Source organism: Sapajus apella, unplaced genomic scaffold, assembly GCF_009761245.1.
Source record: "Sapajus apella isolate SASKATOON/1434 unplaced genomic scaffold, GSC_monkey_1.0 scaffold96, whole genome shotgun sequence".
NCBI classification, from domain to species: domain Eukaryota; kingdom Metazoa; phylum Chordata; class Mammalia; order Primates; family Cebidae; genus Sapajus; species Sapajus apella.
The window spans coordinates 6,129,974-6,157,426 of record NW_022437036.1 but is presented as its reverse complement, the minus strand read 5'-3'; the positions used below and the strand labels follow the sequence as shown (position 1 = coordinate 6,157,426).

The 27,453-nt window shown below is 48.9% G+C and overlaps 1 long non-coding RNA gene across 1 annotated transcript; it reads left to right on the top strand.

The window, feature by feature from the left end:
• The first annotated feature begins 14,596 nt into the window (after window positions 1-14,596).
• LOC116535721 lies at window positions 14,597-17,160 on the top strand. The gene is made up of 4 exons (XR_004262340.1): window positions 14,597-14,675; window positions 14,880-14,943; window positions 16,403-16,460; window positions 16,912-17,160. It is a non-coding gene; the product is annotated as an uncharacterized LOC116535721 (long non-coding RNA).
• Window positions 17,161-27,453: the final 10,293 nt, after the last annotated feature.

Below are 27,453 nucleotides of genomic sequence, written 5' to 3'. Positions count from 1 at the left end.
GGACCTCGGGTCTGCTGCCCCCACAGCTCCCCCCTGGGGACCTCGGGTCTGCTGCCCCACCAGCTCCCTCCTGGAGGTTCACGAGGCTCTGGGACCCCTGCTCTCCTCTAATTTCACTGCACAACCAAAACTTACCTTGCACTTTTCCTTAGCCCAGCTCTGCCCAAGAGTAGCTGATATGAGGCCTCCCAGGGGCAACCCGAGCACTCAGGAGCCCTCAGGTTCAGCGGCCCAAGGGCTGCTCATCCCTACCTAGCACGGGACTACTCCATAGGCAGTCTTTGCCCCAGAGCAAGCGTCTCCACCGCGATGAGAGACACTGTGAGTCTGCACGCGGTCTAGCAGCCCCACGGTGCCATCCCACATCCTCCACTTTCCCTCACAAGAGTGCTCGCCAGTAAGCCATGGATGCTTCTAACCTCACCCAGTACCTGAGACCCCTCGTTCCAGCCTGCACTCCAGGGGTCTTTCTTGCTTTCCTTGTTCTATGTTCGACATCCCTTCTTTCACAGTGAGAATCCTGGCACCTGAAAACAACATGACCCTTATTCAAATGTGCAGTTCTATGATACAGCCCAAACCACTGCAGATGTGCTTTGCTCACAGCGCCACGGAAACATCTATGAAACAGAGTTAAATATTTGTTTCCAATTCTCTCCCAAGCTCTTCAGCCCAGACCTAGGCAAGACCATGTTTGTAAGTTTATAGGATTACTTCTTGTTTTATTTTTTCTTTCTCATATAGGTATTTATTTTCCAGCACAATTATCATATACAGCATCATGATGCATATAAATACAATCTACAGTGAAAATGCATCGCAGCCAGGCAACGTATCTGTATTTACTGCTTACCACTCACCTGATATTCTACAAGGAGCACACCTCATCTTGAATCCTTCCATGAACTCTGCAAGGTGAAGACACTGAGGCTTACAGAAAGCACATGTCTTCTCTGAGCTCACAAGTTAAGAAGTGGCAGACAGGAAATTTATTTTTTTTAATTTTTAGTTATTATTTCACGAGTTTGGGGAGAACAGGTGTTTGGTTGCATGAAAAAGTTTAGTGGTGATTTCTGAGACTTTGGTGCACCCATCACCTGAGCAGCGTAGACTGTACCCAATGTGCAGTTTTAGCCCTCACCCCCCTCCCACTCTTCCCCCTGAGTCCCCAGAGTCCATTCTATCATTCTTATGCCTTTGCATCCTCGTAGCTTAACTCCCACTTATAAGTGAGAACATAGGATGTTTGGTTTTCCATTCCTGAGTTACTTCTCTTAGAACAATGGTCTCCAACTCCATACAAGTTGCTGTGAATGCCATTATTCCATTCCTTTCTATGGCTGAATAGTATTCCATAGTATGTATACACACACACACACACACACACACACACACACGCACACTACATTTTCCATATCCACTTGTTGGTTGACAGACCTTTGGGTTGGTCCATATTTTTGCAGTTGCAAATTATGCTGCTATACACATGCATGTGCAAGTGTCTTTTTCATAAAATGACTTATTTTCTTCTGGGTAGATACTCAATAGTGGGACTGCTGGATCAAATGGTAGTTCTACTTTAAGTTCTTTAAGGAATCTCCATACTGTTTTCCATAGTGGTTATGCTAGTTTACATTCCCACCAGCAGTGTAGAAGTGTTCCCTTTTCGCCCCGTCCACAACAACATCTGTTATTTTTTTATTTTTAAATTATGGCCATTCTTGCAGGAGTTAGGTGGTATCTCACTATGGTTTTGATTTGCATTTCCCTTTTAACTAGTAATGTTGAGCATTTTGTCATATGTACATTGGCTATTTGTATATCTTTTTTTGAGAATTGTCCATTCGTGTTCTGAGGCCACTTTTTGATGGGATCATTTGCTTTTTTTTCTTGCTTATTTGTTTGAGTTTCTTGTAGATTTGGGATATTAGTAGGTAGTTAGAGGCATAGTTAGCAAATATTTTCTCCCACTCTGTAGGTTGTTTGTTTCCTCAGCTGATTATTCTTTTGCTGTGAAGAAAGTTTTTAGTTTAATTAGGTCCCATCTATTTGTTTTTGTTGTATTTGCTTTTGGATTCTTGGTCATGAACTCCTTGACCAAGTCAATGTCTAGAAGAGTTTTTCTGATGTTATTCTCTAGAACGTTTATGGTTTCAGGTCTTAGATTTAAGTCTTTGATCCATCTTGAATTGATTTTTGTATAAGGTGAGAGATGAGGATCGTTTCATTCTTCTACGTGTGGGTTGCTAATTATCCCAGCACCATTTGTTGAATAGAGTGTCCTTTCCCCACTTTATGTTTTTATTTGCTTTGTTGAAAATCAGTTGGCTGTAAATATTTGACTGTATTTCTGGGTTCTCTATTCTATTCCGTTGGTCTATGTGCCTATTTTTATGCTAATAATATGCTGTTTTAGTAACTATAGCCTTGTAGTATAGTTTGAAGTTGGGTAACATGACACCTTGTTCTTTTTGTTTAGTATTGCTTTGGCAATGTGTGGTCTTTTTTGGTTCCATATGAACTTTAGGATTTTTTTTCTAGTTCTGAGAAGAATGATGACGGTATTTTGATGGGATTTGCATTTAATTTGTAGATTGCTTTTGGCAGTATGGTCATTTTCACAATATTGATTTACCATCCATGAACATGGGATGTGTTTCCATTTGTTTATATTGTCTACTATTTCTTTCAGCAGTGTTTTGTAGTTTTCCTTATAGAGATCTTTTACCTCCTGGGTTAGGTTATGTCTAAGTTTTTTGTTGTTGTTTTGTTTTGTTGCAGCTGTTGTAAAAGGGGTTGAGTTCTTGACTTGGTTCTCAACTTGGCTATTGCTAGTGTATAGTGGTGCTACTGATTTGTGTACATTGATTTTGTATCTGAAACTTTACTGAATTTAGTTATCAGATCTACGAGCTCTTTGGGTGAAACTTCAGGGTTTTCTGGGTATACAATCACATCATTGACAAACAGTGACAGCTTGGCCCCCTCTTTACCAGTTTGGATGCTCTTTATCTTTCTCTTGTCTGATTGCTCTGGCTAAAACTTTTTCTTTTTTTTTTTTCAGTGTGATTATGGTGTTCACTTGAAAAGCACTGAGTTCATTTGTTAGTTTCCTGTCACTCTTTTTCCCTTCCCTGACCTGACTGACTAAGCTTTATGTTCCTGAATATTTAAAACATTAACATGCTCCCAAATGTCAAGATGAGACCGAAGGGTGCCCTGGAGAGGCCCTCTTCCTTCTGTGTTCTTCCACCCTGTCTTCTGATCCCATCCCTCAAATGGATCATGGCTACTCTCCTCCTTTATCCCCTCTGTGTTTTTCTTTCTATGCATGCTTTCTTAATCCCCCTTCTTTCTTACACAAAAGGGAGCATACTCTACATTACCTGTTATCGTGCACTTTGCTTTTGACAGTTAGCAACATCTCTGGAAAGTCGCTCTGTATTCATTTCTGGAGGTCTCCCTCATTCTTTCTTGTAGCTGCATAGTACTTACTACTACATCCCGCTGTGTGGATGTACCACAGATTCTTCCATGTCTCTCCTGCACGTGGGTGTTCAGGTCATTTTCAGGATTCTGCAATTACAAACAATGGAGCAATGAATAAGCCTGTGCTTATGTATTTGCATATAATTGGAGGTGGATCTTTAGGGTAAATCTCTAGAAGTGAGAATGCAGGTTTGAAGTGTGAATGCATACTGCGTATTGTTTTGTAAGAGGTTGTTCAGTTTTCCACCACAGTATTCCACCATGCTTCATTCCCACTAACAGTGTAAGAGAGTGCAGGTTTTCCACGGCCTTGCCGGTGGGAACTGTTATCCAGCATTTGGATGTTGCCACTGCGATGGCTGAAAAGTGGTACCACAAGGTAGTTTAAATGCACATTTCCCTTATTTGGCGATGTTTCATGTTTAAGGGCCATTTTATAACTCTTATTGTGAATTGTCTATGTCTTTGGCCATTTTCCTTAGTTTTAAAATGTTCTGTGTATTTGAAAGAATATTGGCTTTTTATGAAATATGTTGCAAATATTTTCTCCCAATTTTCTGTTTGTTCTTTGATTTTGCTGATGGTGCTTTTGCCATGCAAAAACATCTTGTTTGAGTTGTTTTGTATCAAATTATCAATCTTGGTTTTCAGTCACAGTTAGAAAGTCTTCTTTACCCAGAGTAGAGGAATTCACCCATTACTATCCAACACTCCATAGTTTAACAATGAAGTGTGGATCTCTGATCTATGTGCAGTTTATGCTTCTGCTTGGGATGAGCAATGGATTAATTTTATCTTTTTTCCAAATGGCTTCCTAGATGACCCAACATATTTATTACCCAGATTGCCTTAGCATTGGGCTCAATTTTAATTCCCTCAAGAGTAGCCTTAAGGGTAGAGAAGGGGGTATTGTATGTAGGGCAGGTGAACCCTAAAATAGGGGCTTAGTTTGGGAAAGTTTTTGACTTCGCTCAGGAAAGAATTCAAGGGTGAACTGGTGGTGTTAGACAGCAGCTTTTACTGCAATGGTTACGCACAGCAGCAGGGGTTCTGCTCCCCGCTGAGCAGGGCTCCCCCATAGGCAGTGTGCCCAGCATAGCAGCTCAGGGGCGGTCCTGCAGTCACATTTATACACACTTTTAATTACATGCAAATTAAGAAGCAGGTTATACAGAACTTTCTAGAAAGAGGATGGTAGCTTCTGGGTTGTTGCCATGGAAAGGGGTGGTAACTTCCATGTGTTGCCATGGTGACAGTAAATGGCCACATGGGTGGGCATGTCTTATGGAGAGTAGCTTTCACTTCGTCCCTGTTTCAGCCAGTCTTCAATCTGGTCCAGAGTCTAGTCTCCACCTCCCACCTAATGAGAGCAGGGCTGTGGTGCTAATTCCAAGTGAGAAATGGTCTGGCCTTCGCCAGCTGAAGGGCCTCATGCTTCTACCTCCTGGGTCTGCTGTTGGCTCCTCTGAGACCCAAGGATGCTGGAGGTGCACCCCAAAGGTGTTGTGCTGAAACTGGCTTCCAGCAAGATGCCACATCATCAGCATTCCCTGAGGCCTGGGGTCCCACTGACCTAAGAACTGTGGGCTCTGATCTCTTTACTGCAAAGAGACAGTGAAGGAGATTGGGGGACAGTGGAGGAATGTCATGAGTCAGTCTTGGGTCACTTGCAGCCCCTGGCCTTGTACGGGACCCCACAAAGGTCTGCTGTCACCCTGATTCACACCTGTTGTTGAAAATGGGCTCTCAGTGCTGCAAAGAAATCAACACTGAGACTATATGGATAGTTCAGCAAGAGCAGTTTTACTTTCTGCAGAAAGGATGCCACTTGCAGCAATCTTGCCATGAAAGCACACCTGAACAAAGGGAGCAGGAATATTTATAACTGGACGTGGCCACCCTACTGCTGTGTCCAGTTTCCATTGGCCAAAATGGGACCTCACATTCTAAGCTTCACCCAATTGGCTAGCAACTTAAAACTTTCCTAAATAGGTAAAGAAGGGAGGAAGTAACTTGTGGAATGCTGAGAAAGGCAAAAATACTTCCAAATAGGGGCAAAGGAGGAAGCTGTGATCTGATGCTCACCTGGGCTTGTCCAGACATGTCAGAGCGAATATCCAGGACAGCCAAGGAAACTTTGAAGAGGATCTTCTGTCTCATTTTCTATACTGTCATCTCTCACCTAGGGGACCAAAGTAGTTTCCATCTGTTCAGGTCATTTCCAGGATTCTGCAAATACAAACAATTTACCCTGTCTTTAGGGTAAATCCCTAGAAGTGAGACTGCAGGTTTGAAGTGTGAATGCACACTGCACATTGTTTTGTAAGAGGCTGCCCCATTTTCCACCATAGTATTCCACTATGCTTCATGTCCCACTCTGGCCATCCCATGGCAGCCTTTTAAATCAAGCCACATGACATTTTCTGCTGGCTCAAAACCCCCAGTGTCTCCCTCTATGGTGGCCTGGGAGGGACAGAAGCCTCTTTGTTCATCACCGAGGCATCTATCTCAAGACAAGACAGCAAGCTGGGCAGGAGCCAAATTGCAGAGGTGTCTGGAGCTCCTTTTGTTGTGTGCAAATGTATAGCTCCTGTCCTACTTGTTGGTGGCCCCCTGGGACCCTGCTTGGCTGGCACCCTGTTGCCAGTTGGGTCAAGGGCAAAGTCCTTAGCTCAGTCACACTTCTGCACTGCTCGAATCGCTTCACTATTCCCTGCTGACTTCCCCCAAGCCCTGTTCCTCTTGGTCCAACCCTACAATCCTGCCAGATTTCAAGGCTCTTGCTAGCTATTCAGCCCACACCCAACCTACCGGGCCCTGATCCCCCTGGAAGTTGGAGCCCACCAGTGAAACCAAAACTGCTACAGGTATTCACAACGAATTTAGCACAGTTTAGCACAGGGAACCGGGGCCCGGAAGTGGAACAGCTAGAACCTGACAGGGATGGTGAGGGGCACCAGGGGGTAGCAGCTCAGGGAGCCCCTGCTGTGCCTGGTGGGAGGAAAGAAGGGAGGAGGAGGGCGTGCGAAGAGGAGGTCAGTGTTCCCATAGGTGGCCCTCTCAGCAGAAGCTGCACCTCCTCTGTGACCCGGTGCAGGGGACCCTGTCATTGGGTGAGCCTTGTCCACAGTAGCAGCAATACTTCCTCAACCCTCCTGTCTTAGTTTGAATGCCCTGTGCTCCACACAGCATTCTTGGGGTCCTGTATTAGCCAGGTTCTGCAGAGAAACAGAAGATATATATTTATAATATATATTTATATGCATATAAATTTATTTATGATACCAAATTGGCTCACACAATGATAGAGGCTGAGTCATCCCAGGATCTGCAACTGGCAAGCTGGAGACCCAGGAACCATCACGGTGTAAGTTCCAGTCTAAGGACAGAGGAAGAATCCATGTCCCAGCTCAAACAGGCAGGCAGGCCAAATTCCCTCGAGTCAGAGATTTTGCTCCATTCAGTTTCTGAACTGATTGAGAGAGCCCGAGCCACATGAGGGATGTAACAGCTTGACTCAGTCCACGTATTCGAATGTTAATCTCATCCAGAAACACCCTCACAGACACACCTGGAAGAATGTTTTGTTTTGTTTTTTTTAGAGACAGGGTCTCATTGTCACCCAGGCTGCTGTCCAGTGGCATGAATGCCAAGTCTCAAGCAATCGACCCACTTCAGCCTCCCAAAGCACCAGGATTACAGGCATGAGCCACAGCACCCGGCCTGGAATACTGTTTGACCAAATATCTGGGTACTTACTGGCTGCGTCAAGTAGACACAAAAAATTAACCATTGCAGGCCCACAACGTGCATGGAGTTCCCGGGGTACGTTTTTCCTTGTAGCATTGATCATCTCCATAATTAAATAATCACACTGGCAGCCAGGAAGGTGGCATTGCATCCCTCCCAGACCTTGTTTGAGCTTTGTGAGGATGGGACCCTTTCTGGGCTCATTCACCATGGCTTCCCCTGTGCCCAGCGGAATGTCTGGGGTATCACAGGTGCTTTTAAATGCGGGGTGCTGCAGGCAATGCCGGCTACTTGGACACTCGCCCTTGCAAAGTCAGGGGAGAGAAGTAAGCTGTGAGCAAGTCTGAGAGGTGAGAAGGGGAGGGGTGAGGACGGGCAGGGCTGGGGAGTGGATTCTTTCCCTTGGGATACTCCAAGTCTCATGGTGACACGGAAGGCACAGGGACAAGGCCAGGACCCTCCAGCCCTGCACACCCTCCATCCGCTGGTGTCTTTGGGACATCTTGATCCACAACACCTCCCAGCACTTACCAGGACTCTTTTCACCTTCTGAATGATAAAACCCAATAAGCCATAAAGAAAATAATTATGGATGAAAAGCAAGAAGCCTGTTTCCCAACGGGGTCCTGCCCATGCCTGGATCCTGCCCAGAGCCACACTTTATGGCCAAGTCATAAACCTGTGGAAATGGGGATTTTAATGAAAAGGAGTCCACTCCAGCAGCTTTGGGGAGAAGCTGGGGAGCTGTATTTCAGTCACCAGCCCCTGCCTGATACCCCCAGCCCTGTGTACTTGCTCCCCTGGCTTCTCTGCCCGTAGACTGTGTAATAAATTAAAAGCAAATCACACCCTGCTTCCTTGTCTTGCCTCTGTGTCTGTCTCCCCAGCACACGCTCCTACAAAAGCTGATGGGCAATGGCTCTGGCCCTTGGCATCCCTGAGGTAGGACACTGGTTACCTCTGAGACCCTGAGGGCAGGGGCCCTGTGCCAGTTCAGCCACCTTCTCTCCGGAACTCCCCTGTTCACTCCCATGTCATCCATCTACCCTGGGAAGCAGGGTCCCCAAAGGTTCCAACCACTGTCCCCACTTGCCCTCTGTCTCTGCTGGATTACAGAGGGTTCAAGAGGTGAGTGCGGCTCCCACTGAGAGGCTCTGAGCTCATTATTCAGGAGCAGAGGCGGCTTCGCTCCCTGCTGGTCCCAGCTGCCATCTGTCATGGGCAGGCAATCTAGAGCGTGTTGCCCAAGGCTGCTGTAGCCCATGGTGTTCAGCAGAAAAACTACAGGTCTTTAAATCTGATATTTCAAATATAAGCTCTGTGAATGGCTGTTACCTGTGTCTATACGTCCACGCATCTGTTCCCATGTGCACATGAATGCGTGTGCATGACCAGAGGTGGGTGTGCCCTGTCTGTGTGTGTGTGTGCACACCTGCACGTGAGAAGGGTATTCACATGCCTGACTGAGGGTGCACCGTGGGTGGGCACGTGGCGCGAACATGTGCCAGAGAGTGGCTGTACAGTGATGGGCTGCTTCCGCCCGTCTGGGTGGTCGAGTGCCCTCCGAGGAGAGGCTGGGATAAGAAACGTTCCATGAACCTAAATGGGGTGGTGTTCTTGCTGAATTTTATCTCTTTCTATTCTGAGGCTGAGGGGGGTTTTCAAACCCAGGTTGAAGCTTGGACTTGGAGAAATACGAAGATTAGATAATTAACAAAACAGTCCCCCGACTACAAGAAGACGGGCCACTCCTGGCAGCTTTTAGGATGGAGTGATAAAGGATTGGAACTCTTTGCAGACCCTGATTCGTGTGGTCAGGGCCAAGGGGGGACGCGGGGGAAAAAAGTCAGCTGAGAGAAAGCTCGCAGACAGAGGTGGGGGTTCCATTTGCAGCCAGGCCCCAACAGGAAAGGGGCGGAGCTTCAGAAAATCCCTGGAGAGGACCTTGGCTCAGGGTGTGGGAGCTCGTGGGGCAGCCTTCTTTGCAGCTCTCAAGAGCTGTCCTGTTGACGGGTATGCCAGGCTCCAAGCTCACACTGGCATAGGCATGGGTCTGTGTGGTCCTGCTGCCTTGCAGGGATGTAGCCCCAGGGCTGCCTGATCCCACCCTACCTGCATCCTATTCCCAGGGACTGGCCCTGCCCCACCACAAATGCCCAGCTCCAGACTCTGACCCCAGGCTTCTGGCCTCAGGCTTTCCTGACCCATCGGGGCACGGGGACAGGCTAACCTCTTTCTTCTTCTTGGGGCATGTCCAGGGATCTCCATGAGCTCCGAGGCCTGGTGACCTAGAGCGTGGAGAGCCAGAGAAATGTTGGGAAACCATGTCGTGGGAAGCTCAGGCTGCATCAGGGAATGTGGCGTGAGCTGGGCCTGCCCACAGTTCCCGGGGGGCTGTCCGCATCCTGCAGACTTTGGGGGAGTCTTCATATCAAGTCCTTCGCTCCTTACACAGAAGCTGTCACGTGGCTTATGGGATCAGCCCAGTCCCCAGTGAGCTAAAATCCAACCAGAGCCTAAGGGCCGGATTGCATTAAAAATGCGAGCAAATCCCTTTCTCCAGGCTCCATCTCCCTCACCCGCTCCCACCACCACCATCCTGCCCCAACACGCCGCAGCCCCAGGGACTGCACTTAGAAAACCTGAATTCACATGCCGACATGCACCAGCTCACGTTGACTTTGGCAAGCCCCTGACACCTCTGTGATTTCTTCATGGAGGAAGTCAAGGGCAGCATTGCCTGAGCACCTATTGGATACCTAGTACTGTGCTTAGTGTTTGTCAGTGTTCTTTCATTTTCCCTGCTAGAGCATGGGCTCCCCAAGGGCCAGGAGTCTGGTTTCCGGAACAGCACTGTCTCCCCAGCACCTAGACCTGGGCACACAGCAGACAACCAAGGAATGCCCACCAATGACAGGAGGCCTCACTCACCTCACACCGGCGTGTGGGGTAGGAATGATTGCAATCCCCTCTAACTAATGGAAAAGCTAAGACTCAGAGAGGGTGAGTGTCTTTACCAAGGTCACACAGCTAGTAGGTGGGTGAGCTAGGACCCGCGGCCCCGACTGCAAGCCTTTCAGATCTGTCATCTTAGCCACTCTTCCCTGCTGCTACTGCCTCCCAGGTTTGCTAGAGGATCACACGCTAAGCAACCCACATACAGAGCTGTTCACCCTCTGAGCATCAAACGCCCATGGGGTACAAGGTACTAGAGACCTAGAACTAGAAAGACGCACCTGTTTTGCTAGTCTGTGGCTCTTCCAGGGTAGAGATGGAGCACCAACCCTGGTGAAGAGCGTTGACTTGCAGCCTTACCAGAATTTGCCTGTGTATGAGTTTCTTCCTGCCACTGTAACAAGTGACCACGGCTTAGCTTAAAGCAACACACATTTCTTCTCTTATGGTTGTGGAAGCTGGAAGTCTGGACTGAGGTCTCATTGGGCTAAAATTGTGTTGGCAGGCTGTGTTCCTTCCGAGGCCCTAAGGGAGAATCCGTTTCCTTGTCCTTTCCAGCTTCTAGAGTTTGCTTGCATGCTTGGCTCATGGCCCCTCCTCTGTCTCCAAACCCAGCAAGCTCATCACTCCAATCTCTGCTCCGTCCCCACTTCTCTCTCACATTGAGCACCTTGCCCACCGCTTCCCTTATTAGGACCCCTGTGATGACACTGGACTCACCCAGGTAATCCGGGAGAATCTCCACCTCCAGCTCCTTACCCTAATTACAGCTGTGAAGACCCTGTTGCCTTGTAAGGTTGCATATTTACAGTTTTGGCGATCAGAATGTGGACATCTTTGGAGACTGTCTTAGTGCACTTACTTTGCTATTAAGGAATACGTGAAGGCAGGTAACTCATAAAGAAAAGAGGTTTATTGGGCTCCCGGTTCCGAAGGCTGTACAAGAAGCATGGTATCAGCATCCACTTCTGGGGAGGCTACAGGCGGCTTCCACTCTGGCGGAAGGGGAAGGGGAGCTGGTGTGAGCAGAGATGGCACAATGACTGAGTGGGGCAGGACTTACCACAATTCTCCCCCTAACCAATGGAAAAGCGAGAGAGTGGCAGTGAGCAGTGGCAGCGGGTGGAGGTGGTCCTATGCTCTTTTCAACAACTAGTGCTCATGGGAGCGAACAGAGCAAAACTCGCTCCAGAAGAAGGCCATTGCCCCCACCACCCAAAGACCGCCCACCAGGCCTACCTCCAACGCCGGGGATCGGATTTCAACACGAGCCTTGGAGGGGACAAACTAGCCATGTCCAAACCACAGCCAGGACCAGACTCCTCCAGGCGCGTGCAGTTTGTGGGGCCGTATTTTCAGAACTGCAGAGTGGCTTCATCGGCTCCGGCGGCCATGAAAGAATGCCATGGGCTGTGTGGCTTAAACCACAGACATGCATTTTTTATGGTTCTGGAGGCTGGAATTCCAGATCAGGGTGCCGGCAAGGCGGGGTTCTGGCGGGGACCCTGTTCCTGGTTTGCACATGGCTGGCTCCCCACTGTGTGCTCCTGTGGCTGTTCCTGGGTCTGTGCTTAAAGTGACAGCAAGACCTCCACCACCAAGGCCGGCAGTCAGATCGGATTAGGGCCCCACCCTTATGAGCTCGCTGAACTTTACCTCCAAATCTTCCAGTCTTCACGCAGAGTCACACTGGGGTTAGGGCTTTAATATAGAAATTTGAGGTGACACAGTGTCCTGAGCATAGAACACCTGTGGCTGCTGGCTCCCACACCCTCTCCTTCTTTTCCCCTGAGAACCACATTTCTCAGGCCCCCCTTCCTCCCCGTGGTTTCCCTATGTGCTCAGCCACGTGTTGGCCCCAGTGGGAGGTTGGAGGGAGAGAAGGGGGAGATGCCCAAGTATGTCCCCCTCTTTCAGTCAGCAGGGGGTGAGCCTCCTCTGTGGCCCCAACTCCCCACAGGCAGCCTCAGCTTTGGGGGCTCAGACAACACAGCTTTCTCCCTCCTCCCATTGTCCTGCTAGCCTAGGGGCGGTGGGGGCTCTCTGCTGTTACCCTCTCTCTGTTGCCCTTACCATCCTGGGGCTTGGCTTTCCGGTGCTCCTGGCATGCACGTCTGTCCACTGGGCTCCATTGTTCTGTCTGGGTCTTGACTAAGACTTCCCTTCACCGTCAGGGCCTCGAGCCCTTCACAGGTCCCTCAAGTGTCGGGGCAGGGGCTTCAGGTGTTGGTCCTCTTCTTCCTGGCATCCTCTTCCCCTCCTTGGCAACGTCAGTAGCTGCAGAACACCCGCGTCTGCTCCTGCGGCCATCCTGGCTCTGCTCCGAGGGCCCAGGGGTCCAGCAAGCCACTGAGCCTGCAGCCAAACCTGGGTCCCTCTTGACTGTCTTTTGGGTTATTCTGTGCTTTCTAAATGGTTTGACAAGTAGTGTCACTGTTGTTACCCTCCACCTCCCAAAAAACAATAAAATATTTAATTTTTTAAAAAAAATCAGGGCTTTCCTTTAGCACAGTGTCATCCAATATAACTTGTTTTTTTAAATTACTTTTTGAGACAGGGTCACCCAGGCTGGAACACTATCACGACTCACTGCATCCCTGACCTCCTGGGCTCCAGCGATCCTCCTGCCTCAGCGTCCCGAGTAGCTGGGACTACAGGCATGTGTCACCATGCCTGGCTAATTTTCTCTTTTTTCTGTAGAGATGGGGTCTCACTTTGTTGCCTGGGCTGGTCTCAAACTCCTGGCCTCAAGCAATCCTCCTGCCTCAGCCTCCCAAAATGGTGGGATTATAGGTGTGACCCACCGTGTCCAGCTCTGATAGAACTTTCTGTGCTCATGACACTGTTCTTTCTGTCTATATTGTCCAGGACAGTAGCCACTAGGCACAGGTGGCTGTGGAGCGCTTGAAGCATGGCTAATGTGATGGAGGAATTGAATTTTAAATTTTATTTCATTTCAATGCATTTAAATTTAAATAGCCACAAGTACTGGCTACCGCAGCTTTAGACTCTGGTAAGATTCCCGGAGCCCTTGTAGCGGGTTTCTATGTCCTAGACTGTTTCTATGTCCTAGAATTTCTCTCCAGCAATTTCACACCTGTATAAAAATGTCTTTTATATTTCCCCCTACCCCCAAATCATCATTCAACAAGTTATCATTGTGTCCAGCCTTGCGTGAGGGGCACAAGGTGAGCCGGAGGGAAGAGGTGGAGGGCACAGAATAGATGTCTGGAGGTCTCAGGGTGGGGGACCAAGGGTCCCTGGGCTGGCGTGCTGGGCTGTGATGCATGTGGTGACTTCAGGGCAGACTGGCTTCGTGGGCAGTAGGAAACTCACACCCACTCCCTCACTCCTTCCTGTCTTCCTCCCCTAACTCGTAATAGAGCAGATTTAATTCAAGGTCTTTTACGAATCCTTGAATGACGCAGTCAGGAAAATGTACAAAGGTCAACATGGAGTTTTAATGTTCCACACAAATAAATCTGTCGGCACAGCCTGCACAGGGGCAGGATTAGAGCCAGCCCTTCAGGCAGGTGCAGAGATTCTGGGAGATGCTTTGCTGGGAGAGGAACCCTTGCTCTCCTCTGCTGACATCGCCAAATCTCAGGCCCAGGCAGTGCCAGTACGTAGTGACCTCAGCATGGGCATCTGCTTCCTGGAAAGCACAGTGTTGGAAAAACTTCCTAGATGCCCAGGCCTCTCCCTCACGCATTTATGACAAACTAACCATCTGACAATTCCTTATAGAGCTGGGTCCCTGAGTCTTAAATTCTGACCAAGCTGCGAGTGGGGAGAAGGCTCTGGAGAGACTGGATGGAGTCTCAGTGACAGGCTGGAAGCAGGCAGAGTGCTTAAGCATTCTCACATTTCATTCTCCAAACCTCCTGCTCCTCCAACAGAGACACTTTGCCCTCTTAAAAGAAAAGAAAGTTAGGCCGGGCGCGGTGGCTCAAGCCTGTAATCCCAGCACTTTGGGAGGCCGAGGCGGGTGGATCATGAGGTCAAGAGATCGAGACCATCCTGGTCAACATGGTGAAACCCCGTCTCTACTAAAAATACAAAAAATTAGCTGGGCATGGTGGTGCATGCCTGTAATCCCAGCTACTCAGGAGGCTGAGGCAGGAGAATTGCCTGAATCCAGGAGGTGGAGGTTGCGGTGAGCCGAGATCGTGAGCCATTGCACTCCAGCCTGGGTAACATGAGTGAAACTCCATCTCAAAAAAAAAAAAAAAAAAAAAAAAGAAAAGAAAAGAAAGTTGAGGTGCAGAGAAGTAAAGCAACTTGCCCAAGGCGTCACCACAAATGAGCAGAGGGGCTGGAGTTCTAGAGGATTCTGGAAGATTCTAGAATATTCTGGAAGAGGATTCTGGAATATGAGTTTGTTCTATTCACTATACTCAGCACACATCCTCGCAGGAAACAAATACCAGCTCCACAGGAGTGGCTAAAAGAGAGGCTCAAGGGCACAGAAAGGAGAGAAGGTAGGGTAGTGTGGGGGAAGAGCTCTGAATGATTGATTGCATGGTTTACGTAACCACAGATTAACCGCAAGCAAGCATTTCAGCCCCAGCAGTAAGGCTGGTCAGGGTCTGAATTTCAGCCCCTGCAGTAATGCTGGTCAGGTTCTGAATTGCACCCCTGTGCTATGAAGGGCTTTTCTCACACTGGTTATTTTAAATTTACAGCTTTCCAGGGATGAAGTTACTACTGTTACCATCATTGACTACAAATGAAGAGATAGGCTGAGAGGTTAAATGATTTGCCCAAGGTCACGTGGCTGGGGAGAGGTAGCACAGGGCCTTGAACCCGGGAGTCCAAAGCTAATGCCCTTCACCAGCACACAACTGCCTTTCCTAGGTGGCCAGAGCAGAAGGAAATCCAGCCAGGCCAGCGCAGCCCCTTCTTGCTCCACAGAACCACAGCCCTGCCATGTCCCAAGGCATTTGGCCTGTCCTGGCAGTGATGGGACCTTCCAAAATATAGCCCTCTCAGAGACCATCAGAACTTAGTCCAAATGGGGCCTGGAGGAATTCTCCTGATGTTAGAGCACCTCATGCACCCCACACCCTCCGTCATCACTCTGGGGCCTCATTGCTGACCCTGGAAGACTGAGCACCGCCTAGGATGAAACTCCCCTCTGGATGGATGGCCTCTGGATTGGTGACGGAATGGATTCCAGCGCCTCTGAGGAAGGCAGGAAGCCTGGGGACTTGGCAGTCTCCCAAGGAGATGGGGTGTGTGCTAGGGGAGGCCCCCATTCCCGGGAGCAAGGCCTGGTCCATCCTGAGACCCAGAGCCCACTTATACTCCATGCTTGTCCTTGCTAAGGTGGTGTGTGGTCCCCTTGCTAAGAGAAAGAGCAGGTATTAAGGGTTTAAGAAAAAACAAAATCCAAAACAGCTTTTGAGGTTCTGTCGACGCGGGCCAACTCTCAGCACAGCCACTCACTCAATAGCTAACCTTGAGCATGTCACTTCACTTCTCTAACCTTTTCTCTTCATTCGTAACACTGAGAAAACTGGTACCTTTCTCGTGCCTTAGTTTTGAGAACTAGATGGGTACGAGCATGCCTGTCAGCTCAACGCTGGGTACAGGGTGAGTGTGCTAAGCAAGGTGGTTTCCATGGCTATAGAGATGCATGCTAACTCCTGCCTGGTTGGTCCCAGGTGGTCAGAGGTGATGGCATCCAGGGGGGTCCCACCTCCACTGTCTTAATCCGGGGCCTTTCTGTGGCATGGTGCTGAGCAAAGGTACTAAAAGACCACAAAGAGGTACAGCAGGTGGTGAGTTGAGGGCTTGCTCCCCCCCACCCCCCACCATCCTGGTGATTTTTCCTGAAAAGTTGCCCCATGCATTGTTTTGCTGTCTGGCTTAGGTAAACTTGCCTCTTGTCTTATAGTTGCTTCCCCAACTTTAAACTAAAGGCTGTGCTTGACAGCATGGGTTGCTTCCCCAGCGGCCAATCCCTCTGGTTCCCTTCCTGCTTCCAGGCAAACAACCCCAGTCATAGGGGCTTGTGATGTTCCCAGTCCCAGGGAATGATGGGCCTCAGACAGCCATGGCAACTCTTTCCTGCTTTAACAAATACAGCTGATACCTGAACAGCACAGGTCTGAACTGGGTGGGCCCACTTATAGGTGGAGTTCCTCTCTCCTCCATCACCTCTGGGACAGCAAGATCAACCCCTCCTCTTCGTTCTCCTCCCCAGCCTACTCACTGCGAGTGGATGAAGACCTTTAGGATGACCCACTTCCACTTCATCAGTAGTAAATATATTTTCTAATAGTAACATTTCATAGTAATTTTCCAGTAGTGACATTTCACTAGTAAACAGTAAACCAATAGTAAATACATTTTCTCTTGTGAGTCTTTTACAACAGTTTCCTTTCTCTAGCTTATTTTATTGTAAGAGTGCAGGGTTGAAAGCATATAACGTGCAAACACATGTTGATCAACCGTTTATGTTACAGGTATGGCTTCTGGCCAACAGTAAGCTATTATAAGTTAAGTTTTGGGGAAGTCAAACGTTATATGCAACTATTCGACTGCGTACGGAGTTGGCACCCCTCACCCCTCATTGTTCAGGGCCAGCTGTACTTGGTTTCCAAGCCTCCCTTATAAGTTGGTATGGCCATGGGACCCAGTTTCAGATGTGAGAAGAGAGGAAGGTTTGCACCTGAGAAGGATTTCTTTCTGGATGAAAGATGGTTTTTTCAGGAGCGAATCTTTGGTCCCCGCCCTGTCCCTCCTGCTGGAGATGCTGCATACAAGGGCATGATGTCTGGAGTTCGAGCATGCATGTGGCCACCATGAGGCAAGAAGCAATGACGACACAATTTCACTGGGTGGAAGAATGACAAAGTCTGGATTCTTGATGATACTGTTGCCGTCTGAAGTTGCCTTGGGACCGTATATTTCTGGGCATCTGGTTACGTGAGCAGTACATATTCTTCTGGTTAAGACCAATGTTTATCAGTTTTCTGTTGTTTGTAATCAAAACTGTTCCTCACAGAGGCTCCCGAAGAATGTGTCCAGGAGAATTAGAGCAGAGAGAGAACACTGAAGCCTTGCTGAGCGAGGGGCTCTGAGGTAGTTGCTGGGGGAGAGAGGCTAGAAGAGGAGGCAAAAAGAATTTTTCAGAAGGGCCCCAGGGTGGGGCGTTGTGATTTGGATCCCTTTAATCTCCTTTGAAAATGCAAGCAGAAACTGGAAGTATATTTCATTTCCTGTTGATTCTTTAGCCGTGTTTCTTTGAGGAGCAGAGGCTGAGTCTTATGGAGCATAGAAGTTATCTGAGCTGCACTTGCAATCACAATTTGCGTTCTGAAAATTATCAGAGATTAAAAAGGAGATGGAATCAAAAGAGGCTGATATGATATCTATGTGCCTTGAGTCTGGGCTTCTCATTTGGCATAACCTAGAAAGGATCAAACAAGTTCACTGCCAAAGGGACTGGGGAAAAGGGCTGATGTCAAAGTGTAAGATTCAAACATGTCGGAAACATAATTCTCATCTAAGCACACGGTGAATATATGCCAAGATTGTTTTATTGGTTAATGAAGGAACCAGCAGAATGACAAAACAGACTCAAAAGGGGATGGGAAGAACTGAGGAAATATTCAAGACAAAGCCGGTTTGTCTCCTGTGTCCTTTAGGGCCAAAAAAATGTGTAAACTCAGGTTACCTCTTCTACTGGATGTTAATCATTTGCATCACTGCTTGATACACCGTCATTTCCTTCTTACCAACCCACAAGTTTGCCTTGAACTTTACAGAGCTTGGGCTCTGATCAATAGTAATGGTTAGAAAACAAAGTTACATCAGAAAGTCAGATAACTTTTATTCAGGCTTGTTAGACAACATTCTAGTATGATTCTGGAAGCTCTTCACATGATAATTTTTCCCCTTATTTCCAAGCTTGAATTACTTCTCTGAACACCACAAGGGAAAATACATAGGTAGTGCTCTATATCTTATCAAGCTTTAAGGCCTGACATTTTACTTTTCATGCTCATACGCACACATGCATGTGCACTCAGGCACACATACACACACACACACACACACACACACACACACACACACACACACACAATGCATACATGCGTCTGGTGGAAAATCCTTCTTTGGATTAGAGGTTAACTCTATTAAAAGCCAGGCCCCTCTTTATCTGGGTGCCATGTTGCCCAGCTGATCCCACTAGTCAAATTTGTTGCTTCAACCAAAAGTCAATAAAAAGGCATTTGGACATTTACTTGTGTCTCTCAAAGAACACCAGGGGATGCAGTGCCTAACCAACAACCTCACTTATCAAAACCACGTCCACCTTCGGCACGCTCTCCCGGAGCTCAGACTTGCAGCCTGTGGAGTTTTCTTCTTCCTCTTGGTCTCCCCTCTACCATGTCTTTGTTATTTTATTTTATTTTATTTTGTTTATTTATTGTTTTTGAGTCAGAGTTCTGCTCTGTCACCCAGGCTGGAGTGAAGTGGCGCAGTCTCGGCTCACTGTAAACTCCACCTCCCAGGTTCAAATGATTCTCCTGCCTCAGCCTCCTGAGTAGCTGGGACTACAGGCGTGTGCCACCATGCCTGACTAATTTTTGTATTTTTAGTGGAGACAAGATTTCACTATGTTGGCCAGGATGATCTCGATCTCCTGACTCATGATACACCCACCTCAGCCTCCCAAAGTGCTGGGATTACAGGCGTGAGCCACCGCGCCTGGACATCTTTGTTATTTTTATACAGATAAACTTGGCTTCTCTGGTCGAGTCCTTCCCTCTTCCCTCCTGCCTTTCTAATCCGATTTCTGCATTACAAAATTCTAGGAAGTGATTGGCAAGGAGTAGTCGTTGCCCGGGGCACCAGATCAGGAGCTGTATTTGGAAGGGGCGCTATCACCCATTAGTAAATCGGACTTAACAGCCTGTGTGGAATACCACGCCCTAGAGGCCTTCAGGTGGAAAGAGACCAGCTGCATACTCTCTTTTTTCTCTCTCTCTCTTTTGCGCACACATTTATTATGCAGTTGATGCAGCTATGTCTGTGACCTCTCACCTGTACAGCCTCTTCCGAGGCCTTAGGAAGTGCTCTAACAATTTTGTGTTCATAATTTTGTATTCATTTATTCAGTGAAGGCTTCCAAATTGTATCACTTTTGGGGCCAAGCACAGTGGCTCACGCCTGTAATCCCAGCACTTTGGGCAGCCAAGGTGGGTGGATCACCTGAGGTCAGGAGTTCAAGACCAGCCTGGCCAACATGGTGAAACCCCATCTCTACTAAAAATACAAAAAAAAAAAAAAAATAGCCAGGCGTGGTGGTGGGTGCCTATAATCTCAGCTACTTGGGAGGCTGAGGGAGGAGAATCGCTTGAATCCAGGAGTCAGAGGTTGTAGTGAGCCGAGACCACGCCATTGCACTCCAGCCTGGGCAACAAGAGTGAAACACCATCTCAAAAAAAAAAGTTGTATAACCTTTGAGCTCCCCAGATCGTGCATCCCCCCAACTCCTTCCCTAATTGTAGCGTTAAAAGAGCGTACATGATAAGAAGTATCCGGGGTGTCCTCTCTGGCCAGAATGTCACCCCGGCTTGATTGGCATGCCTTCTGTGGCTCACCCTGCTTGAGTGAGTGTGACCTTCACCTTCAGTCTCTGTCTACCAGGTCATGTCCTCATCATTGTTGGGGACCCAGGCATAATCCAGTGGTTTCCAGGCTCTTGGAGAATCTTCCTTTTCCAACTGGCACCTGAGAGTTGAGGGAAGCTGGCCCATGGCCCCGGGGAGGGCAGGGGGCTGAGGCAGAACCTAAATGACATGACGTCTTCATTACTTGGGGCCTGCCCTTTGGCCTCCACTCCTAGTCCCACCACCCACAACAAGCTGTGGGATCGGAGCTAACTGGCTCTGTCACTGGCCTGAATCTCCCCAGTCTTCCAAGCCTCTGGACCTTTGTTGCCCACTGAATCGGGAAACGGGGCTTATCTTTAAAGAGCAGACAGGGAAGTTCTCATTTTTTGTTAAAGCCATCCAGTCTGCATAGAAAAGTAATCTGCTGACAGCTGCGAGAATTGCTGTTTTAAATACATTTGCATAGAGCCTCAGCTGCCCAGTGGGGCTGGGTTTCTTTCCCCACCTCCTGTCTTGGAACAAGGCTGGTGCCCTGCAAGTAGTCAGGGCAGCCTCCTTTACTCCGGTGGGAAAGGTCGGGGAGCCAGACTCTGGGTGCATGGAAGGGACAGCCAGCCAGCCACCCCAACTTTGCCAGTGTGTCCTGGCCTGCCATTGTCCATGTTCTCCTGGCATGAACACCAGGACCCCAGGGCCGATACAGGCACCTGTGGATACTTGATGTCAACTGGATGGAATCTTGGGAGCCTGGGGAAAACCAGGACTTCCTTTTTAAGCCCCTCCCCTCATCCATTGCTTATCCAAGGACTGTCTATGTCTTCATTCATTCACTTATTCATTCATTCCTTATTTCTACAAGCCACCTTTGAACACTGCCACTTCAGGTGCTATTATGGATGGAGATGGTGCAGTGAACAGAGGGACCAGGTTCCCACCCTGCAGGAGCTTGCCTTCTGGTGTGGAGGAAGCAGAAGAGGTGGCAGACAAGGACATGCGCAGAGAGAGGGCCATCTCAGAGAGGCCTGAGTGCCACAGGGCCGGGCTGGGGGCTAGACCTCGGCTGCTGGGCTCAGGGAGGAGCGAGGATCAAAGTCAGAATGGGCCTCACTGATGAAGGACACATGCAGTTGAGATGTGAAGGGGCCTCTGCCCATCAAGGGACCATGAGTGCTGTCATCTACAAACAAGAGGCCCAGCTCGCCCTCTAGGACAGCGGTTCTCACTCAGCACATCTGGAGACATTTCAGTTGTCATCACTTGGCGGGGAGGGTGCTACTGGCATTGCCGTGCAGCAGGCAACCCCCAACAACAGAAATTACTAGGATTAGATGTCCACAGTGCCGAGGTTGGAAACCCCACTCCAGTGGAAAGATGAATGTACCAGAATGTTCCAGAAACACAGATGCAATTCCTATCACGTGGAGACTGCCTGGCTTTGTGACCAGCGTAAACCACTTGCCTGCCAAGGGCCTGCACCCTTCCTCCACCTATGAAACAGGCTCTCTTGGGGAGTGTTTCCAGGGCAAACAAGGTACGGCGCTCTTACAGGAAAGAGGCTTCATAAATAAAGCCTCAGTCTTATTTCACTGCCTAAAAAATCCAGGGAGAAAAAAAAATCACCTTAGGCCTGAGGCTGAAAGAACGGCCTCATTTCTTTCCGGAAATAATCTTCTCTTAAACCCCAGCCAGGCGGCTGGGCTCTGAGCATCCTGCCCTTCAAGGTCAAATTGGTTTGAACGTGACTGCGTCCCTTCTTCAAGGGGTTGGCTCCTGGAGCACCAGGCCTTTTCCCGAGGCCCTCAGAACAATGAGGGTGATTCAGGGAATACCTGGTCTGGTAACCTTCTTAGAAGAGAATGGGTTTTCTGCTCTCAAAAGGTTCTGAAAAGGCTCCTGTCGGGCAGCTCTTCCTAATTTATTTGGCAGTTTTCCCCTGTCTTGCTGGGTTATTATCTGAAGGAAGTTCTTGAAAGCCCAAGACAATAGCGAGTCTTCCAGCCAACCCTCACGTTTGCTAACCCAGTGCTCAAGGGCTGTCGGCCTCTGCGAGGTGCAGCTCACGCCTGGGGAGAATGCAACTTTTATGCAACATAAGGAAATTATTAGAGCTCAAAGACTGCACAACTATTTTGTCCCATCTGGAACGCCTTATTGATATTTGTGCATGTATAAATTATGCACCGGACAAGACTCTCAATGGTGGCCCCAAGGATGGATGGGGGAAGAGAAGTAAGCCATGCGCTCATTTTGTCTCAGTTCTTTGTTCCCTTGAGTGGTTGAGTGGACTTCCACCTGGGCAGCGCCACCAGCATTCATGGCACCCCTTTGGGGCAGGAAATGCCAACATTCTTTCCAGGGCTGCTGTTGAGAATTCCAACACTCACCTTATTCACTGACTCCTGTGTCCTCCCCCTATTTAGCCTTGGCAAGTTGGGAATGATTGAATGGGGAAAGGGTTCAGGGCTCTGCCGCTGGGATCAGATGGCCTTGGCTGGAGTCTCACTCTGCCTCTTATTGGCTGTGTGTCCTGGGAAAGTTATGTTCCAGACGTGGCTGTGTGTCCACCTCGCTGAGCCTGGGGAGTGAGTTCAGAATGCACCTCCCTCACTGCAGTACTGGTGTGAGAGTGACGTGAGATGGTAGTCTCTCCACACAGTCAGCACCTGCACCTGGGGAGTGTGAAGGGGATGGAGGAGACCCTGAGCGTGAATATGAAGAAAGGCGAGCCTGGCCTGCAGCCAGGACTGAAGCCTTCCCTGGGCTACAAGAGGTTGCAAGGCTGGTGTCTCCAGGGTGAGACTGGCAGAATGTGCAAACGGATGTGCCCAGCTAAGGGACAGCCAAACCAGCTCTGCGCCTGCTGAATGCAGACCCCAAGTAGCCTCACTTCTCAAAAAAGGGAAGGAAATTAGATTTGTTTGTGAAACAGACTTAGGAGGTCTTGGCCACAGCCCCTCAGTAGGGACTTCAGGGAGCCTCCAAGGTCAAGGCAGAGAGGAGGGCAGCAAGGTCTGGGGAGGGAGAGGCCATGGGGTGTGGACAAGGAGCTGACATGTGGCTCCTTGCATTGGTTTTCACCATCCATTGGGAGATGGAACAGTCATCAGATGTGTCATCTAGAGGCATGCTCTCTCCTGCTTGGGCAGTTAGGCTTGGAGGACTCACCCAGGGCTTCTCACTTTGGATCAATGTTGGAATCATTTGGAAATACTAAAATTTCCGATTCTTCAAACCCAGGATTCTTACTGAATTGTTCTGTGGCTGGTGGAAAGTTGCAGAGCTTCCTGGTGATGCCAGCGGGTAGCCCAGGTGAGAGCCGCTGACTTGATGCATGACCATGGTGAGATGGCCCAGAGCTTGGCTCAGATGCCTGGGAATAACAGGGAGGAGAACAGAGGATAGTAACAAAAACGGCCACAAAACAGCACGTGGTCATTGCTCGTTCTGAACTCAGTGTGCATTATCCCATTTAACTCCATACCAGTTTTATGAGAAAAATTCAGTTAATATCCCCATTTCACAGATGGAAAACTGAGGTGTGACTTATGTAACTTGCCCAAGGCCCATGGTAAGCAGCAGACTCAGAATTTAAAACCAGGCTATTTTGCAAGTTCTACAAAGGAGAGGAAGAGGTAGAGGATTCTTGGAACTATTGGCTGAAGAACGGAGAAGCTGAAGTGTGAACTTTTGGTTCTCTCTATCTCCATGAACTCCATTGAAAACCTGGACTCTGATAGTACGTGAATGGCTGGGCTATGTCTTGTCTGTCTTTCCATGCATTCTTTCCAAACAGGGGATGCTCAGGAGATATTTGTTAAATGGAGGAGGGAAGGTGGAGAGACAGGAAGCGGAAGGGGAAGGGGAAGGGAAGGGAAAGGAGGAGCCACAGAGCCTGGGATTCATCCTGAGCCAGGCCCCCCAAGGCTCAGAAAGCTGCCCAGGCGGGGCAGACAGAGTCTCAACTGTGTGTGTCCATTTGCTCTGCAGGAGAGGGACCCAGAAGGCAGCCTGTCCTTGGTTTTATACCCTGGGGGCCATGTGAATCACTGAGTTACAGCACTGAAGGACATCCCATTTCTAGGGGGAATCTAGAACCAAGCCTGGGCTCTTCTGACCAGTTCCGCCCTCTCTCAGAATATTGCATTTCTAGAGCATTCTATAGTTATTCTTGAGAATGACAAGTGAGAAGGAGCAGAGAACTGGATGTCTCCAAGGCCACCCAGAGAACTGTCCTGCTACCACTGGTGAACTAACATTCAGAAGGCACTAACTTTATGGGGCATTATACCATGGGCATGAAAGGAGACCCCGTGTGGCACACACCACACTCACTGTGGGTGCTCTCACTAGGACCCTGCAATTTTCCGTGGTACACTCCGGTCCACAGAAGTGCTCTCAGCAAGCCGTTCAAAATATGCAAGAGCAGCAACTCCAGTGTGCAGACAAGGGAATACATGGCCCTGGGCTGGGAGGATGGAGATTCAAAATGTCTTCCAGAGAGGCATTTCATTTCGGTGGCTGATGAATTGATAACCATGAATACTTTATGTCTCTCTCTGGGCTGTGTAGAAAGAATGCCATGCCTGGACTTGACAGTGAAGCTGAACTGAGGATTTAAGGGGCCTGGGAGGCAGAGCATGAACCTCCCCCACCCATTTCCCCCCTCTCCCAAGGCTCTGGCTCATTCCCGGCACTTTGAAATAATAAAAGGCCAGACGTACAAGAGATCTGCTTAGTTGGGGTCTTAGTGTGGGTGGCTGGATTTGGAAATAGCCCTCCCCTGGACTAGCATGGAGTGGTCAGCAGGGGAAGGGCAACAAAAAGGGATAGAAACCCAGAAAGAACCTGAAGACCTTGAAGGAGAAACTGAGGCCCAGGGAGGACTAGAGCTTGCCCAAGCTCACTCAGCAAGCCAGGGCAAGGCTGGGCACAACCCACATCTCCTGACGGGATTATCCCTTGGCCTCATTCATTCACTCATTCGCTCATTCAGTATGGTGACAGTATAGCCGAGGGGTTGAAAGGCATCGTTTCTGGAGCCAATCTGCCTGGATGTGATTCCCAGATCTGCTCCCTCCTGGCTGTGCGTCCTTGGGCAAGTTAACCTCTCTTGTTTTCAAGACTTCCTGCTTGTTAGTCTGCTTGAGATGCCACAACAAAATACCATGAACTGGATGGCTTAAATAACAAAAATGTATTTTCTTATAGTTCTGGAGGCTAGAAGGCCAAGTTCAGGGTGCCAGCATGGACGGGTTCCAGTGAGGGCACTCTTCCGGGCTTGCAGATGACCACCGCACCACTGTATGCTTTCCCAGAAGCATCCATGTGGAGAGCTCTCTCTTCCTCTTTCCGTAAGGATACTAATCCCATCATGAAGGCTCCATTCTGATGACCTAATCCAACCCCAGTCACCTCCCAAAGGCCCTGTCTTCAAACACCATTGCGCTGAGCTTCACCGTAGGAATTTTGGGGAGGGGGCAAACTTCAGTCCATAGCACTGCTCTCCTTTAATAGGCCTGATGATGTTGAGAATCTCACAGGAATTACAATGAAAGGCTTTTTCCTAACATTTTCTCCTATTTCTCGCAGCAAGCCTGTTTCATCAAGCTATATTCTCTCCTGTTCCCAGATCAGTTCCTGTCTTGTGAACTTCTGGGTTTTGTTGTATAACTGTCTATTTTTTTCTCTGTTTGCTCATCCTGACAGATGGGGAGGAAGGGAGTAGGGATGCTGTCTATAGTTGTCCAGTTTTCAGAAAGGAACTGCATTCGTGGTAAACTTTCAGAGCTTTCCAAACCAAATTTGCGAGGAAGGGGTTGGTGTTTTGATGTATTTTGCCTTTACTTGGTCAGACTGAAGGTCTGGCTGCCTCTAGGAATGAGGAAAGCAACATCAGCCTGAGGCAGGGCATCTCATTCCTATGCCAAGCAGAACCCTCTGTGCTGATGGGGCTGGCTGGGACCGTCACCCTTGTCACGAGTCTGGAGCTCAACACACCCAGGTACACCCTGAGTCCTCCTGGACTTGGAGCTTGATGCCACCATTTTCCAGTGGAATCGGCTGGAGGTGCTTTTGGCAGCAAGTAACAGAACATGTGAAGAAATTGGACTAAGTAACAGATTATTGTTCGCCCTTCAGAAGACACCTGAAGCTGGGTCCTTCCGGGAGGGGTCAAGGGATCAGCATCTTGATTAAGGATGCAGAGCCTTCCCTTCCTTCCCTGTTGTCCCCTTGGGGACAGTGATGCCCTTCGTCATGACCACGAGATGGCTGCCAGGACCCACACATCCTCCTCCTGACAACGTGCGTGAGCAGGACTGCAGGGATGGATTGCTCACGAAGCCTCCTTCCTTTGGTCAGGGAAACATTTTTTTCACAGAAGCTCCCTGTCTTAGGTCAGTTCCTCTGGGAGAAACCAGAGATGAGGGCTCCTTGCAAGATTATTAAGAAGGTGCTCCCATGACGGAGGGAAGAAGGCAAACGAGCGCAGGATTCCAGGCAGAGTCAGCTCAGCCTGATCCTGCAGGACGTGAATCATGCTTCAGAGCCGGTGCCACCCCCCAGGCAAGGGAGCTGGGCCCCAAACTCCTACCCTCTTCAGTCATTGACAAAGGGCCATCCTAGGGGTTACAAACTTCCAGACACTTCTAGCCCAAGGGAAGGCAATTGCAGGTAAAGGTCAAAAGCGTTCAGAACGAGTTGTCAGACATAGCAAGTTTATAATATAGTATTCTTGGTTAAATTTGAATTTTAAATCAATAACAAGTCATTTTTAGCATAAGTATATCCCATACAATATTGGTGACATACTTACATCAAAAAAGTATTCACTGTTCTCTGAAATTCAAATTAAACTGTGCGTCCTGTATTTTATCTGGCTACACTAACTCAGAAACCAGTGGAGACACACAAATGTGAGAGGGACCTGATGGAGTCGGCCATACCCTGCTCACATCCCTTTGGATGGGACTGAGTCACGGGGCTTCTCCCAGCTGTAAGGAGTGACTGCTTCAACCTCAGTCCGGGAAGGTGGGTTTTCCCAGCAGGAAAGAGATGGGAGGGAGGGGATGGCTGGTGAGGAGAAAGTCTACAGGGTCAACCATTTAGCCAGCCCTTCCCTGTTCCCTGGGAAGAAACACCACTGGAGACAAGAATATTCCAGTGTTGATGTGGTCAACAGAAACTCCTTACAGCCCTTGTCCACATTCCTGAAGATGTCCTTCTTGGACTCACTTCCTGTCCCCCCGTTCCCCAACAGCTGAGCTGGGATTCAGGGTAGATGCTACCTCCAAGCTCTGCTGTATGATGCCCACTCACGTCCTTGTTCATGTGGACAGCAGTGCCCCCATTCCTTCCACCACAGGGAACAGCCCCTAATTCTGCTGTCCTCACGCCCTTCATGCTCTCTGATATGAGCTGGGCTTCATGGGGCTCCTTACCCAAGAGTGGATGGGCACATGGCCCAGTTGTTAAGTTCTAAAGATGGGCACCAAAGGCAAAATCAAGTAGAGTCACCATGACCCTTGAAAATCACTTAACCTGCCGGCTAGCTACAGTGTCTTCTGCTGAGCAGAAGTGCAGCGTGGGCTTGCATGTAGAGACTGGTAGTTGGAAAGTACACGTCTTTAGA